At 40.7% G+C, this 8576-nt stretch overlaps 1 pseudogene; it reads right to left on the bottom strand.

Moving 5' to 3' along the window:
* Nucleotides 1-7751: 7751 nt before the first annotated feature.
* On the bottom strand, nucleotides 7752-8125 carry LOC109384748 (40S ribosomal protein S25 pseudogene; annotated as a pseudogene).
* Nucleotides 8126-8576: the final 451 nt, after the last annotated feature.

The following is an 8576-nucleotide window of genomic DNA, read 5'->3' as shown; positions in this document are numbered from 1 at the left end:
TGGAGTGAGTTGCTAGCTAGGGAATGAACGCCAGCAGTCTTAGCCTAGTAGAATTTCCTACTCACTTGCAGTGCAGATTGGTTCTGATTTGGCTCTGGGCATGATATTCTGAGCCAAAGCAAGTCCTGTCCAATTCGGAACTGGATCCAGTTTTACCTGGATCCTTTGTTCTGAAAAGATGTTGCTGGGAACAGTCCGATATCCCAAGGGCCGTTCCCTTGGCCTTTCCTGGTGGGAATGACTTGAAGACAGGGACTCATGTATCACCCTGGCAAGCTTGCTCCTTAACTTAGAACTCTTGCTGTGCATCTGCCCATCTCTCTGGAAACACAGCTGCTTGGTTAGGTTCTTGAGTGAGTGAGCAGAGTCCTATCTCCAGGAGGTGATGTATGTGTCTAGTTTCATTTTTCTCCTTTGTTTCTGTTTTCCATCTCGTGTTGATTAGAGGAGCTATTTTCTTACATTTTCATTAACTAATGCCTCCACTGGCTTGTAAAGCACAAAGAATCAGCTGATTCATCGAGAAAACAGCTTCATGCTCCCTACCCACTGTGGATTCAGCATAAATGCAGTTTAATCCTCTCACCTTCCAGACAAAGTCAGCCTTTCAGTTCTTTCTTGAGGGGTGAGCAAGAACAATATGAGTGTGTTTCAGTGGTTTCAGAATACTCAGGAGCAAGAATGTTACAAGGCATAGAATATACAAAACCTTTGCCAGCCAATATGTTTGATAAACGATAAATGTGTTTGTAGAATAAATCCACACTTGGGCAGGGACCCATTATCAACAGCTGCAAAGCTTAAAGAGGATATCCTGCAGGGATATCTTTCACAAACACAAAAACACATAAATACCAGGGTTGTTTCAGATGGACTCTGTCACCACTAAAAAAAAAAATCACTTTTCAGAGATAAAATGTCACCATGAGAATTTCATTGCTTCAGGAATGACCTTAGCTATGTTTTTTTTATGGACTGGAATGGATGATAAGTCCTTTTCTTCAATCTTCCACTTTATTGAGCTGGAAATCAAATAGAGTCAAGATGGAGGAGAGGATTTGTTTGTTTTGTGTTGTGACAGCAGCGTGAGGATCCCAACTGCTAAAACAGCTGTGTCATAAATAACCCACGTAGAACAGATGCAATGTGGGTGGGGGTGTNGGGCGGACTGCGTGATGCATTTGTGAATGAAATGGTTAGTCACATAAAACTTTTTATAAATATGGAAAGGTAGCTATAATCACCCACGTGTATTTTTTTAAAAACATGAGTTGGAAAGTTAGATCCAAGACTTTATGGAATGGCCAGTCTTCATAGATTAAGTATTTTAGTGAATCTGCATTCCATTTTATTTTTTTTTAACTGGGGAACAGTGTATTTTTCTAGGACCCATCAGCTCCAAGTCAAGTAGTTGTTTCAATCTAGTTGTGGAGGGCGCAACTCAGTGGCCCAGGTGGGGATTGAACCAGCAACCTTGGTGTTACGAGCACTGCGCTCTAACCACCTGAGTTAACCAGCCGCCCCTGCATTCCATTTTATACAGTCTTCCAAGTGAGGGACCTGAGCAGGAATCTCTTTCTCCGGCACCCCCCACATTGAATCAGTCATCGGGTCCATCATGTCTACCACCTAGATATTTATTGCGCTTAGCCCCACTCCTTCTTTCTTTTTCAGTTTCATTGAGATAGAATTGATGTATAACATTTGTTTAAGGTGTAAAACATCATGACTTGATGCATGTATCTGTTGTGAAATGATCACCACAATAATTTTAGTTAACATCATTGCCTGACATAGTTACGCATTCTTTTTTCTTGTGATGAGAACTTTTCAGATCTACTCTCTCAGCAACTTTCAAATGTACAATACGGTATTGTTAACTATAGTCACCATGCTGTACACTATTTCCCCAGAACTTATTTATCTGATAACTGGAAGTTTGTAACTTTTGACTACATTTACCCATTTCCACAACTCCCTACCCCACACCTCTGGCAACCCACAATCTGTTCTCTGTTTCTATAAGCTTGGTTTTTAAAGATTCCACATATAAGTGATGTCATACAATATTTGTCTTTGACTTATTTCGCTTAGCATAATGCCCTCAAGTTTCATCCATGTTGTTGCAAATGGCAGAACATCCTTCTTTTTTTTTTTTATTAGCCCCACCTCTTAATCTCCATGGCCAATGACCTTGGTTCAGGTCATGTAAAATGTTTTTGACTGAGATTCCACTCTATTCTCATAGCCTTTGTCTCACCCATCCAGCACACCTCCCATACTGGAGAGCTCAGGAGAACAAATCCTGGCTTAATGTCTCTATCTCAGAGCTTCACATCTCTTCATAGAAGATAAAAATCTAAATTCTTGTGCATGGCATATAAAACCCAACATGATTAGCCTATTTTATAGCTTCAATTATTGCAACCTCCCACAGGCACATTCTTACAGAGCTTACTTTAATTTCCTGGAAAAGATCATGACTTTTTGCCTGTGCGCTGCATTTGTGCATGCTGTTCTCCTAGCTTTGGATGGCCTGTCTACTCTCACACTAGTCTTCTTTGGCCGAACTCCTACTCATCCTTCACAACTTAGTTCTAAATTTTCTTTCAGTCTCCTGCATGAAGCCTTTCTTAATCATCCCTGCAGAGCTGGGGTAGCCTAATGAGTGCCTAGTAACTTCACCACTCAGTACCTGCACACCCTTCCTGAGGACACAATTTGACTTTGATGGCTCCCCTTTTCTATTCTAAGTCCATGTGCTGCTTCATGTGAAGCTGACTTCATACCTGGCCCTGAGGGAGTGGAGCATGTGACCTGTGTGGAACCAATCTGTGCAGTTTATTCTATTCCTTTGGCCACGGCCATTGTCCAGGCATGAGCATATGATCAAAAGTGGGCCAATCGAAGTAAAATTAAATTCAGTTCTGGTACTGCTGTTTGATCTACTGTGGAAGCAGATTTTCTTTTTGTTGAACTAGGGGTCATAAAGATATGAGCCTGAAGTTACTAAGAACCATCAGGTGGAATCAAAGATTGGAGCTTATCTAGAGGAAGAAGAGCTAGAACGAGGAACCCAGAAATGTTATTTGTGACTAAACAAAGCTCCTTCAGCAGGCAGGATCCAACATGAACTCTTCAGCTTTGTGAGTCCATAAATATTCTTTTTCTTCTCTTTTGCTTAAGCCAATTGGAGTTGCGATTTTTATTACTTGCAACCCAAAGAATCTCAACTGATACCCCAGTAATTTCCCTCTGCTCCATAGCACCTTTTATATCCTTATATTTTGCCCTTGCCTTGCTGTGAAGAGTTGACTAAAACCTAGTGTCTGGGTTAAGATGGAGCATCTAGGACGTTCCTGTCTAAGGGAGGCATGGACGTCAACTACCAGGGTCTTCCCTCAATGATCATGACTGAGCATATTACATATCTGGCACAGAATTGTGTGCCTGGAGGCAGAATGGATAAAAACCAGAGAAAGCAAAAGTAGAAGGATGTAGAGGAGAGAGGTGGTTTCCATATTGAATGGAGGAAGACTGAATTATTCCTGGTTCTTTGCCTCTATTCACATACAAAGCAAAGGAAGGATTGAGTTAGGGAGGGAAGGAGAAGGGAGGTTTCTACTCTAGCCACTCACAACAATGAGGACTAGTGAAGATATCGCCCTTCTGTTTATATTTGCAAAGACTATAGAGATGGGAGTCAGATGAATCCACACTTGACTTGTCTCAGTCATGGTTCCCATGGAAATTGATCATGGGCATAGGTATTTTCACTACTTTCACAAGGAGGGTCCTTGACTTTAGAATTTAGGTGCAACTAAGGCAATATAATTTCCTACGGTGGCAATCTAAATACTAGGGGTTAATTTAATAGGTCAATGATGGCCCTCTTCTAATATTGGATTTGGTCCAGATGCTCCCAGGGGCTCTGTTTAATAGTCTTAAACTTCTCAGACTAACCCCAGAATTTTTTAATTTGGGAATTATACATTTGGATATATCCTCAGCAGATCATACGGTAGATGCTGGAATAATAGCACATGCGGAGGAAGTATGTTATTTAAAAATTCCCTTGCATTAAAGAAGAGGCCAAAGACTGTTAGACATCACTGCTACATATCCAATTAGTCTCCCTTATTCTGAAAGGGAGAGGCACTCTAGTTAATAACAAACACTCCACAGTTAGCTAGTCAAGCATACACATAGAATCAGGAACACTTTTAATCGACGATTTTAGATACCAGTGATATATTGTGTATACTTCTAAGTCTTCAAGGTGGTGGAAATTGGAAAATCCAACTTATTCCTGAAATCTGGGGCTTTAGTCTTAAACACTCGGAACACATCGTGTGGTCAACCACATGGATAACTCAGACTCCCTGTGGACTCTCTCCCTGAAAGTCTGTCTGTCTCTTTGCTTGCCTTACAGCTCCCCAGGGCTCTGATCCCGTATTTCACCTTTCTACCACTTCCTTCCCATCTAATTTTGTATCTAGCCTCAGGGGAGTGTTGTCTGTTATTCTTTGCTTTCCTGGTGGTGGGGGCAGGAGTGAGGTGGAGGCTTTGGGTCCTAAATGCAGAGGAGGGATAGAAATGTTCTCTTTGATGATAACCTTAGGGTAGAGGATTTAAGTAACTGGATTGCAAATATTAATTTTCTTCTAGCACTTTCTCTTGTTAGTATATTAAAATAATTTTTCTCCTACTCAGCCTTGAATTCACCTTGCAGAAACACCTTATTCTTGCTAGGTACCAGGATCCAAGAGCACATGTGGGAAAGACCTGTTATGTGAGAAAAATAACTGCACAGAGAAGAGGATCACCAGACCTCCGAGATCTAGGACAGGACACTCACTTATTCTTTTAGGCTTTAGGCCACATGGCAATTGCCATGTTTTATAGCTTTTGGATTAAAATTCCTAAACTGTAGAAATCAGAGCCAGGGTAACTTATATTTTCTTGGCTTCCACTAGGAAAATGAGTCATGGTCTCAGCAGGGATAGCAATATCTTCTTGATTTTCTACCATCTCAAAACAGATGGAGTCCTTGCACAGCTCCCTTCTTTACTTCACTTAGCAGCTAGAATATGGAAGTTGCATGTGGCTGTACTTACATGTATTATATTTATCCCATTGCATTTTAATTACATATTTACTTATTTATCTCTTTCTATTATATGTAGTCCCCTGGAGGTCTGCCTTTTCACCTTTCTGTCCCCATTGCCCAGCACTGTGCCTGGGATATCACTGGTGCTTATATCTGTTGAATGGAAGTGACCACAGAGTAGAGAACATCAGGAATGTTTATTTGAAATTTTCAGAAGGGATTTTGGGATTTTTTGTTTTGTTTTTACTTTTCCCATGTGTAGAATATCTTTACTGACAAAACTTTGTTTTTAAGGAAGCAATGATAAAAATAAATACAAAGAGGTTGAATAAGCTAAAAAAAAAGTCACTGTTGACAATATTTCTCAAAATGTGGCCTGCAGACCACCAGCTTCTTCATGGAAGTGTTTGTGGTCCACATAGCTGTTTTCTCTCTCTCATTCTATCTGTGCCCCCACCCCCACTCATACTCCCCAAATATCCTCCCACAATTTATTAAGTTCAAGTTATTTTTGCTTCAAATCAAGTAAATCACGTAGACTTTTTAGTCATCATTTTGAGAGGAAGGAATTGAAGCCTCGAAGTACAGTGTCCCCTCCCCCCCCCAATGCCCAGAGAGTCCCTAAGGCTCAGACCTTCGCATCTGACTCTGTTTTTCACTGCCCCCCCACCACCCTATTTTAAAAGTCCTGTTGAAGATTGGGCTGCCTACTCTCCCCTGGCCCATTGTGTCACTGAGGTAGAAAGAGCAGTGAGAATGCTGCAGAGATATATGAGTGTGTTTTCTGAAAAACAAATATAACTCTAAGCTTTTTCTATTTCATAGTTTATTAACTTGATCACCACAAACACCCATATGGATCAATGAGTAGTTATGTTGCCAAGACAAAATTGTGTATCTTCAGAGATACCAGCTGTTTATAAATTTTACCTAGGAAATTTAAAAAAGGATAAGATGTATATTTTATATATTTTTCTGTACATACACATATTATTTGTTTCCTTTTCCATCTCTTCTTGGTGGGTGACAGAGTTATTTTGCTTGGCAATTTATGGAATAATTGCTTGGCAAGCTCACAAATGTAGAAGATAAAGTGGAAAATGATTAGTCCCCAGGCATGCAGATTTTGCTGTAAGTCACAGTGGAGTTGAGCCTGATATTTTAAAGATTAGTAATGACCAAAATGTGTCCCATCTGTTGAATGGTTGCTAAAAATGTGTTCACATTGGGAGAGGGATTCCCTTTAAACCTTATCCCCTTTTCTCTCTTCTTCTTACCACCCCTTCCTCTCCTCCTCTTCTCTTCCTTTCTCTTTTTTATTTTTATTTTTTAAAATTTTTAAAAAATATTTTTGTATTGGGGAATTGGGGGGATGGGAACAGTGCTGGGGAATTGAGGGAAGGGGAACAGACAAGTTGCTGTCCTTTTGTTCTTCAGTCTAGTTGTGGAGGACGTTGCTTCACTGGCCCAAGTTGGCACCATCATTGCGCTCTTCCCGGGCGAGGCAGATCAGTCGCCGGTTTCTGGACGGCCGCTCATTGCGGCTGCTGGCTGCTTACGCTGGCTGCTGGCTACATACAGTAGCCCATGGCAACCCACTGCCACAGGGGCTGCAGCCTACGCCGTCGCCAGCCACTCACGGCAGCCCAGGTCCAGGTTGAGCTGTTGTTCAGCATCTTAGCTGTAGAGGGCAGTGTCACTGGCCCGCATATGTGGGATCCGAACCAGGGCCCTCTGGCATCCCAAGCCAGTTCTTAACCATCATGCCACTCGGCCGGCCCATTTTCCTTTCTCTTGTTTTCTTTTAAACAATGCTCCATATAAAAAATAGAACAAACACTTATCTGGGTCTTTGGCTGGAGTAACATCTTGTTCTTACTCTTATTTGGGGACCTTAATGTGGCCCAGGCAGTTCAGCTGCCTCCTGCCTTTCAAGTTGCCCTAAGGCACTCATGCTTTGGGTAAGCCGAGGTTATCCCAGATTTCTACATTTTATATTTTCAGTGACTGTGGAGTTGAGTATAATGTGTGGGGTGAGGAGTGTCTTTTGGCTGGAGACAAGATGTTGGTGGAGAGGATAAGAAATATTTCACTGATAATAATGTTAAGATGGAGTTAGAGCTTTACATTTTCAATCAATCAACATTTTTTTTAAAGTTTTAATAACTCAAGAAAGTAGTGCGTAACCTCAAGGAGCTCACAGTATCACTCTCTTCTGTTGGTTTTATGTTTTCCTGGACAAGAGTTTCAATAAAATGTGTGTACCATTGACCTTCCTCCATGGTTATCTGGAGGAAAACAGAGGAATCATAAAAGACGTTTTCTATACTTGCATGGAAAGTGCTATAATACTACAAAGTGCTGCTCTGTTCTATGGTGGGAACCATGCAGGAATAGAAGTTTTATGATGAGGTTTCTTGGAATTTATGATGCATGTAGGTTTGAAGATGCAGATGGGATGTAGTTATTAAACATGACGACCATGGCAATAAAGATGCCACTGTTCTTTTGATAATGTACAAAACTTTGTATTTTTATGTGTGCCTGTCTGTGTGGGCCTTCATTTCAAAAGATAAATATACTTATTTTTGATTTAATAAAGTTTTATTTTTCAAAATGTACAGTTGGTGGGACCTGTTGTTCATGCATCTTCACCAGCAGCTGGGGCATCCCCACCCTTGGTGTTTCTGGCATAAATTACTTGAGCTCTGTGCTTTGAAACTAATTTAATAAGTCCTTTACCAAGGAGCTCCTGAGGGGCGGCCCTGACCAAGGAAACGTGGATCTTCAGTCTCTCAGAGACAGCAGCTGAGGAGATAAGCTTATAGTTGGGGACTTCCTTACAGAGTTTGTCATATGTCGCTTTGTCAAACAAGACTACGTTAATGAGCTTTCCCAAACTTTGCCTTTGGACCACTTCTTCCTTTTGGCCTTGCCTCCAGATTTGTTTACTGGGTCTTTGTTTTTCTTGGCCGACTTTCCAGCATCTTTCTTCTTCTTGTCCTTGGGTGGCATGGCGAAGCTTAGAGAGCAGTGGCTACAATTGTAGCCTCGCTAAGATGTCGGACAAAAAGGCAAGAGAAGTATACTTTTAAAGCCTTGACAAATGAAGTGTTTTTTGACTGTTGTGGGTTAAGGGGGAAAAAAAAAAGATGGCGGGAAATTGTCATGTGCATGGTGATTAAGCAGGCTCCATGATCACATTGAGAGTAGCGTCCTCTTAAGATAGCACTATGAAAATTTTTTTCCATATGACATATTCAGAGTTTTGTATGTCTATATTTTTTATTTTATACCTATACATTTTCTCTTACAAGGTATTTTTGCTAGCTGCTTTTTCTTGGAATAATGTTTTAAAAAGCATTTACTATATAGGTATGGGGTTTAAATATTTTGAAATTTTCTTGTCTTTTTTTTTTTCTTAAAAGTCAAGAAAACTCTGAAGATCAAAGTTTAGATTTTGATC

This window comes from Hipposideros armiger, unplaced genomic scaffold (assembly GCF_001890085.2).
Source record: "Hipposideros armiger isolate ML-2016 unplaced genomic scaffold, ASM189008v1 scaffold_5, whole genome shotgun sequence".
Taxonomy (NCBI): domain Eukaryota; kingdom Metazoa; phylum Chordata; class Mammalia; order Chiroptera; family Hipposideridae; genus Hipposideros; species Hipposideros armiger.
The sequence above is the reverse complement of the archived record's forward strand: the minus strand, read 5'-3'. Positions and strand labels throughout refer to the sequence as shown.